Here is an 8,065-nt window from a genome sequence, read left to right on the forward strand (position 1 = left end):
GAATTTTTTGCATGGGTACTTTTGACTGAGAATGAAGAGTGACTGTACTTTTTGTAGAGTTGGGTGCTTCTCATCAATCACCTGTACCTCTGTTCTCTATTTCACTGACAAACCAATCAGCTTCTGGGTGGTATAATATCATTTAAAGGAAAACTATGAGAGGTGCCTGGGTGACTCAGTCAGTTAAGCATCCAACTTTGGCTTAGGTCATGATTTCATGCTCTGTGACTTTGAGGCCTATGTTGGTCTCTGCTGACAGCTCAGAGCCTGGAGCTTGCTTCAGATTCTGTGTCTCCCTCTCTTTCTGCCCCTCTTCCACTTATGCCCTGTCTCTCTCTGTCTCATAAAAAGGAATAAACATAAAAAAAACTTTTTGAAAAGTAAGAGTAGACTGTGATAAATTAAGTATACATGCTAAAACCTTTAAATTAACTACTAAAATAACAAGACAAAAATTTAAATCTAATATCTAACAAAGAAAAATGTTATCATAAAATTCAACATGAGTAAAGCCAAAAAAAAAAAAAAAAAAAAAGGAAAAATGTGCACCTCAAGTAACATATGCTACAAAATGGAAAATAGTGATTTGTTTGACCTAAACCAAACCATATAAGTAATACAACTAAGTGGAAATGATAAAAACATCCCCTTAAAGGTCAGAAATTTTTCAGTCGGGATAAAAAATAGCAAGAACCGAATGTATACCACCTAGGAGAAATGCTTGTTAAATATAAAGGTACAAATATGTTACAAATAAAAGCATCCTCTAATAACACTAGTCAAAAGAAAGCTGAAATGCTTTAACAGTATCATATAATGTAGATTTCAAAGACTATAATCAGAGTTAATTGAATTCATTTCTTAATCACAAAAATGTCAAATAATTAAGATGTCATAACATTCTTAAATGTTGGTACATCCAATAACAAAACTTCAAATGTATAAAGCAAAATTGAACAGAACTGCTAGGAAAACAGACATCCAACAAAGTAGACATTCAACAGATTCCAATCCCATTCTCTAAAAAATGGATATAAAATGCAGAGACAAATTCACTAAGAATATTGAAGATTTGAACAATACTATGATCCAACCTGATCTCCTTGACATTTAAGAACATTCCACCAAGAGCAGCAAAATACATATTATATTCTTGAATGAATGTAACATTTCTTAAGATATACTATATTCTGGGCCTAAGAAAAAACAATACAAAAATATAATTCATATAAAATATTTATTGATGAAATTAAATTTGAGATAAATAACAGAAAAATCTTAGAATATCCAAATAATTATAAACAAATTTGGATAGATAAAGAAGTAATGGATCAAAGAAAAGTTCAAAGGGAAATTACAAACAATTTGGAACCAAAAATATAAAAATGTCTAATATACTGCTAAAACAGTGCTTAACATGAAATTTGTGCATAAATGCCTATGTTAGAAAAAGAGGGAAGACACTAAAGTCAGTGACTTCAGATTTAACCTTAAAGAAACTATAAAATGAAAACAAATTTAGGCCTAAAATAAGCAGATAAAAGGAAATAATAACAATGAGAGGAGTAGTCATCAGTGAAGCGTAATACAGACATTAGAGGATAATTAGTGAACAGAAAAGTTAGTTCTTTGAGAAGATCAAGAAAATGAACTTCTGGCCAGATTGTTCAGAAAATGACATGTGTCACCCATGTGGGGACTTACAGACATGTGATTGACACATATCTTGACACATGTGATTCTGAATGTCCAATGATAATATAGAAATATAAGCAATTTTATATCAATAAATTTTAACAGAAAAAATGAAAAATTCCTTGAAATACATAACCTATCAAATCCCAGAAAAAAGGTATAACATGAATAGTCCTATAATTATTACATACAATTATACATATAATATTATATTAATTTTATTACTATATAAACATATAATGTATAAATATATAAAAATAATATAAGTTTTAAATTCATAATGTTCTACAAGAAATTATAGGTCCATAGAATGAATTCCAACAAACCCTTAAGGAAGAAATATTACTCGTCCTAAACAAAATCTTTCAAAAAAAATTAAGAAGTGGCAGAGTATCCCAGCTCTGTATATGAGGTAACCATTCTTCTGATACTAAAACCAGAAAAATATGCCTCAAGGAATAAAAATATCCCTTATTAGCATAAATGCAAAATCTAATCTTTGACAAATAGAATTTAATAATATTAAAGGAATATCATAATCAGATGGGCTTTATTCCAGGAATACAAGTTTGGAAGATCAATGTAATTCACTCTATTAAAACACTAAAGGAAAAATCACATAATCCTCTCTAAAGAAAATAATTGACAAAATTAAAATTTCTGATTCTTAAAAATCTCAGCAAATGAGAAATAGAGTCTTCAACATACTTAAAGTCTTTGAAAAATCAATAGCCAACTATTATGCTTAATGGGGAAAACGGAATTATTTCCTTCTAGGTTGAAAAATAAGACAAAGACTTAGGCTCTCATCACTTCTATTGAATATTGTTTTAGAGGTCCTAGCCATTACAATCAGACAAAGAAAAAAAATGAGATTATTTGCCTTGGAAAGACAAATCTTTCACCTACCCTTCTATTTGAGTGATGATCTTGATCATTTATTCAGTTCTCTTTCATACAATCATGTTCCTGGAATGACTTGAATTCACTTACTTTTCCAGAGAATTACTTTTATCTGAGGGAATCCTGTGATTCTTGCCTTATTCTTAATTGGTTTATAAATAGTATAAATAACTGTATGAATTAGAATTAAACCCAACTTTGGTAAATAGGACACCAGCAAGACATTGGCCCAGAAGTTGCTAGAAGAGAAAGGAGGCTCCCTTTCTTTAGAAGATCTACGGTAAGTGAAACTCTTTTCTTTTTGTGTCTGCAACACCTGAAGGACCCAGAGTCATCCTCTATCAGCTTGAGGAAAAAGCCATCACAGACCCAGAGATGTACATTGCAATTTTCAATTGGCAGCCAATTCTGAAGTTTTCTCTTCCTAGATTACCTATTATATACAATAATATATGCTTTTTATATTTTAAAGCCAGTTTGAATGGATGCTATTGCTTTCTGCTACTCAATAGTATTTTGGGAGTAGAAAATGTGGAATGGTAATAGATGCTGAACTGTGAAATTCAGAGAGTGGAGAATTAGGCCATGGGAAGATAAGGTGCTATATCTTCTGTCCAGAAACTTGGTGGCAGTTGTTTTGCACATGCTAGAGTTGGTCCCTAGACACAGAGCAACAAGTGGGTCACTAAAGTTGTGCAGCTCATCTGTCATATGGCCACAGAAGGTAATAAACAGTGAAGGAAGACCTTTCCCAGAAGGTGGAACCAATGAGCATGTTGGACAATTTGATACACCATGTGTTATGCCCCATTTGCCTTTCTAATATGTTTTCATTGTAATTATGCTCTCTTTATAATTTACAATATTGTTGGTAGATAAATGTTTCTAAATCTGATTCTGTATGAGTTAGAATTTAACCAAATTCTGGGATGTGAGTCATTAAGGAATGTCTTCGGTGAATTTTTGTGAAAAGCTTGCTGTCTCTGTAGAAAGAACCAGAGAAAAGAATAGTCTATCATGTCTTTTGCCCTCTAAAATCATGTTTAGGTGATGCCTAGAAATTTAGGTTTCTGTCAATTCTCACGGTTCTAGCAACATATGAATAAATTCAATACTAATATTAATAGAATAGGGGAAAAATTAACCTGGGTCCACATCTATAGTTACCCCAATGGATCAGTTACTCACAGTTCTTGCCCTACCATAAAACTGCTTATGAGAAAACTCACATAATCATATTTATATCAGACATTATTTGCAAATTAATCCTTACACTGTTTGACAAACACACATACTAATAATGATGAAACAAATCACTATAAACTTTTCTGAAGGCAGTTGGCAAAATGTAATAAAAGTCCAAAAATCTCACTCAATAAATTTTTAGTCTAGAAATTTTTCCTGAGGAAATAAGTTCAACTAAAAACAAGTATTTATGCCAAAATATTCATCACATAATTACTCGTAATAGTGCAAACTTATAAAAATCGTAATCATTTACAGTAGGTTATGGCTGGAAAAACAGATCCATAAAAATAATGTTTTCCAACTTAAAAAACTTGTGTTTACAGTTAATTTAATTAGCATGAGCATATACTTATAGAGTTTAGTCAGAAACATAAGATGACTCATTTATGCAGATTTACCTGTTATTCTTAATATATAGAAAGATGTGTATAATACTGATAATTGATTATGGAATTACAGGTATTTTCAGTTCTTTCCAAAATTCTATACTCCTTTTTTACAATGAGAAAAATGTTTATTATGGATATGTAATACACATAGTATTATTATAATGAACTTGACTATAAGTCATAAACAAAAAATTATGGAAATTAGATTTTTCATCATTGTATGTTGAATTATATTAAGCACTGAGTCCTAACCTAAGATTCATAAGGTAAAAAATAATACATTAAAGTGTATTACTTCCATTTCCTCACCCCTAATATTTAAAATTTCATTTTATATGAAATATAATTTTACCTGTTGCATAATATGAGATATTAGTTATTCTGATGAAGCACAGGTGAATTTCTGGTTGTAACAAAAGATTCATTGTTATTCATTTGACATATTATCAAAAGTATACAAAAGGTTAAAAGTGAGAGTATATCTGTATTTTTTACTATTGGTTATCTTTAGATTTTCAAATAATAGAAAATGCAATGTTTGGCTAGTGCATTTATTATTAAATTACATTCACAGACACTTTAATAAACCAACATTAAACTTAGGCAATTCAAAATCCCAAGCAAAGTTTGTTTGATTATATTTTGAATTTTATTTTAACTTACAAATTGTATAACCTAGTCTTCAGTTCCTATATGAGTAACTCTCCTCGGGCACTCTCCTCACTAACCAAGGTTGGTATCCATTTTTCCACTCAGCCAAGATTTTAGTTTCAAAAGTTGTTTTGATAAACACTTTGCAAAGCTCCATTGAATTAAATCACATTAGGGAAACATGGTCACAGTTAGATTTGACTTGTCTACCTAACACTTAAAACCAACCCAAAGGGAATGCAAAGCCCCTGCATATGGCTCAAGTACAGTTAGGAACCATGGCTGCATGTAAATGAGAACACATAGGCAGCTCGGCCATCTGTCTGCAAAGTCCTTCCTGATTTGCTTGTCGAATATGTTACAGGTTTAGTTAAAGCAGGCAGTCACTAGAGGGAAAACCGAAGACAGCTGCCTCCTCTCTGTAACAGAACAAGGCAGCACTCACTAATAGGAGTTGGGACCTGTCTAACCTAATCACACAAATCTCAAATGGTTTCTCAGCGGTCTATCCATCTATCACTGACACAGCTGAATCCTTAAAAATTTTGTCTATGCATGAGTAATAACTCATCCTTTTACTCTATTCAAATGAGAGTTTTTGCCTTTTATAGATCACAGGCAACTTCCTCAAAAAAATAAAAAGAAATCTCAAATGCATTTGGCTTTGGATTTCAACAGTAAGATATTACACAGCAGGTGTGGTATAGTTTCTATATATATGTATATATATAAAGAATATATGTATATATATTCATATATATATATATAAAGATATATAAGGGATGTCCTATTTCTATGATAGAGAATGAAGTCACTTTAAATTTAGTATAAATAACTAGACTATATATATCATGACAACGTAAAGCAGTTTACATTCTGAGATGGTTGAGGAGGTTAAGCCATTGCCTCAGCATAGGGATGGGTTATAAATGTTATTACTCATGCTAAAAGACTTCCATCATGTTAACACAAAAAGTTACGTTACTTTTTTTTCTTACTCAGTCAGTTGAGTATGCTACTTGTATAGGAGATAACTTAGATATGTTTCTCTCACTGTTGAGACAGACTTCTGTTAAATGACAAACAACCACTTTTTTCAATAATCTTTCCATTGATTATATCACTTATAAAAGTATAGGAATGGGATACCTAGGTGGCTCAACTGGTTAAGCGTTCGACTTTCGTTCGGGTCATGATCTCATGGTTTGTGAGTTGAAACCCTGCCTTGGGCTCTGTGCTGACAGCTTAAAGCCTGGAGCCTGCTTCAGGTTCTGTGTGTGTCTCTCTCTTTGCTCCTCCTTCATTCATGCTCTGTCTTTCTCTATCTCTCAAAAATAAATAAATGTTTTAAAAAATGGAAAGTAAATAAATAAAAGTATAGGTACCTCAATTGTTTCTCTTAGTACCAGTTGTCAACCCAAATAAAAGTATTTCACAAATAAAAAGGGTTATCAGCTAATATTGTCTTCAAGGAAAATTACTCAACATATGTCATCTCATCTGTAAGATGGGGGAAGCAGTGCCAACTTTGCAATGTTGTTAGTATTAAACAAATGACCATAAAGTTTTTGGCCTATAGGGAGTTGTTGGTAAATGACATGGTCATAAATTAATTTTCATATTCACAAAATAATTCACATAATCATAAAATAAAATTTTGAGTTCATGCTATGGAATAGGTACACTTATATTCTGAGTAGTTAATATTACTAACAAATAAACATGCCCATATATTTGAGCTATTTTCCTGGCATATCAAACAATCAGTTTGTTGAAAAGAATGCAACATATGTCTCAGGTAGAACAACACGTTATCATAGATTGTTCAGAAGGACAGTGTGTCAAGGACAGAACATATAGATGACTCAGATGAGTCTAAGTTAATACTTTTTACATTCTATTTTAAGCATAGTAATTTAAAAATATTAGCAAAAATAACTGTTGAAATATTCTTTTGTGTACATGTTTAAATGAAGTAACAGTTGATATTTAAGGTGAAAAATATGTATTTTACTCAAAGATAAAATACTGGGTTTCCCTGATAGTGTAATATGAAGGATTCTAGAAAATCTACTCCAAATCAACTCCTATGTGTATTTTTGTTAGCAAAACTCTTCCCTTTACTAATTTGTACACCAATTTTACTGTCTTTTTTTTAAAGTTTGCTTATTTTAAGAGAGACAGAGATTCTACCAGACATTTAAAGCAGAGCTCATACCCATTCTTCTCAAACTATTTCAAAAAATAGAAATAGAAGGGAAGCTTTCAAACTCATTCTACGAAGCCAGCATCACCTTGATACCCAAACCAGACAGAGACTCAGACAAAAAAGAGAATTACAGACCAATATCCTTAATGAATACCGATGCAAAAATATTCAACAAGATACTAGCAAATCGAATTCAACAGCATATAAAAAGAATTATCCATCATGATCAAGTGGGATTCATTCCTGGGTTACAGGGATGGTCCAATATCCGCAAATCCATCAATGTGATCCATCACATTAACAAAAGAAAGGATAAGAACCATATGATCCTGTCGATACATGCAGAAAAAGCATTTGACAAAATACAGCACCTTTTCTTAATAAAAACCCTTGAGAAAGTCGGAATAGAAAGAGCTTACCTAAACATTATAAGAGCAGTTTATGAAAAAAAAACCACAGCTAATATCATCCTCAATGGGGAAAAACTGAGAGCTTTCCCCCTGAGATCAGGAACACGACAGCGGTGCCCACTCTCACCACTACTGTTTAACATACTGCTGGAAGTCTTAGCATCAACAATCAGACAACAAAAAGAAATGAAAGGCCTCAGAATTGGCAAGGAAGAAGTCAAACTTTTCCTTTTTGCAGATGACATGATACTCTACATGGAAAACCCAATCGACTCCACCAGAAACCTTCTGGAACTGATCAATGAGTTCAGTAAAGTCGCAGGGTACAAAATCAATGTACAGAAATCAGTTGCATTCCTATACACCAAAAATGAAGCAGCTGAAAGAGAAATCAAGAAACTGATCCTATTCACGATTGCACAAAAAACCATCAAATACCTAGGAGTAAACCTAACCAAGGATGTAAAAGACCTATATGATGAAAACTATAGAAAACTTATGAAAGAGATCGAAGAAGACACCAAGAAATGGAAAAATATTCCCTGTTCATGGATCGGAAG

Source organism: Suricata suricatta, chromosome 6, assembly GCF_006229205.1.
Source record: "Suricata suricatta isolate VVHF042 chromosome 6, meerkat_22Aug2017_6uvM2_HiC, whole genome shotgun sequence".
Classification (NCBI taxonomy): Eukaryota; Metazoa; Chordata; class Mammalia; order Carnivora; family Herpestidae; genus Suricata; species Suricata suricatta.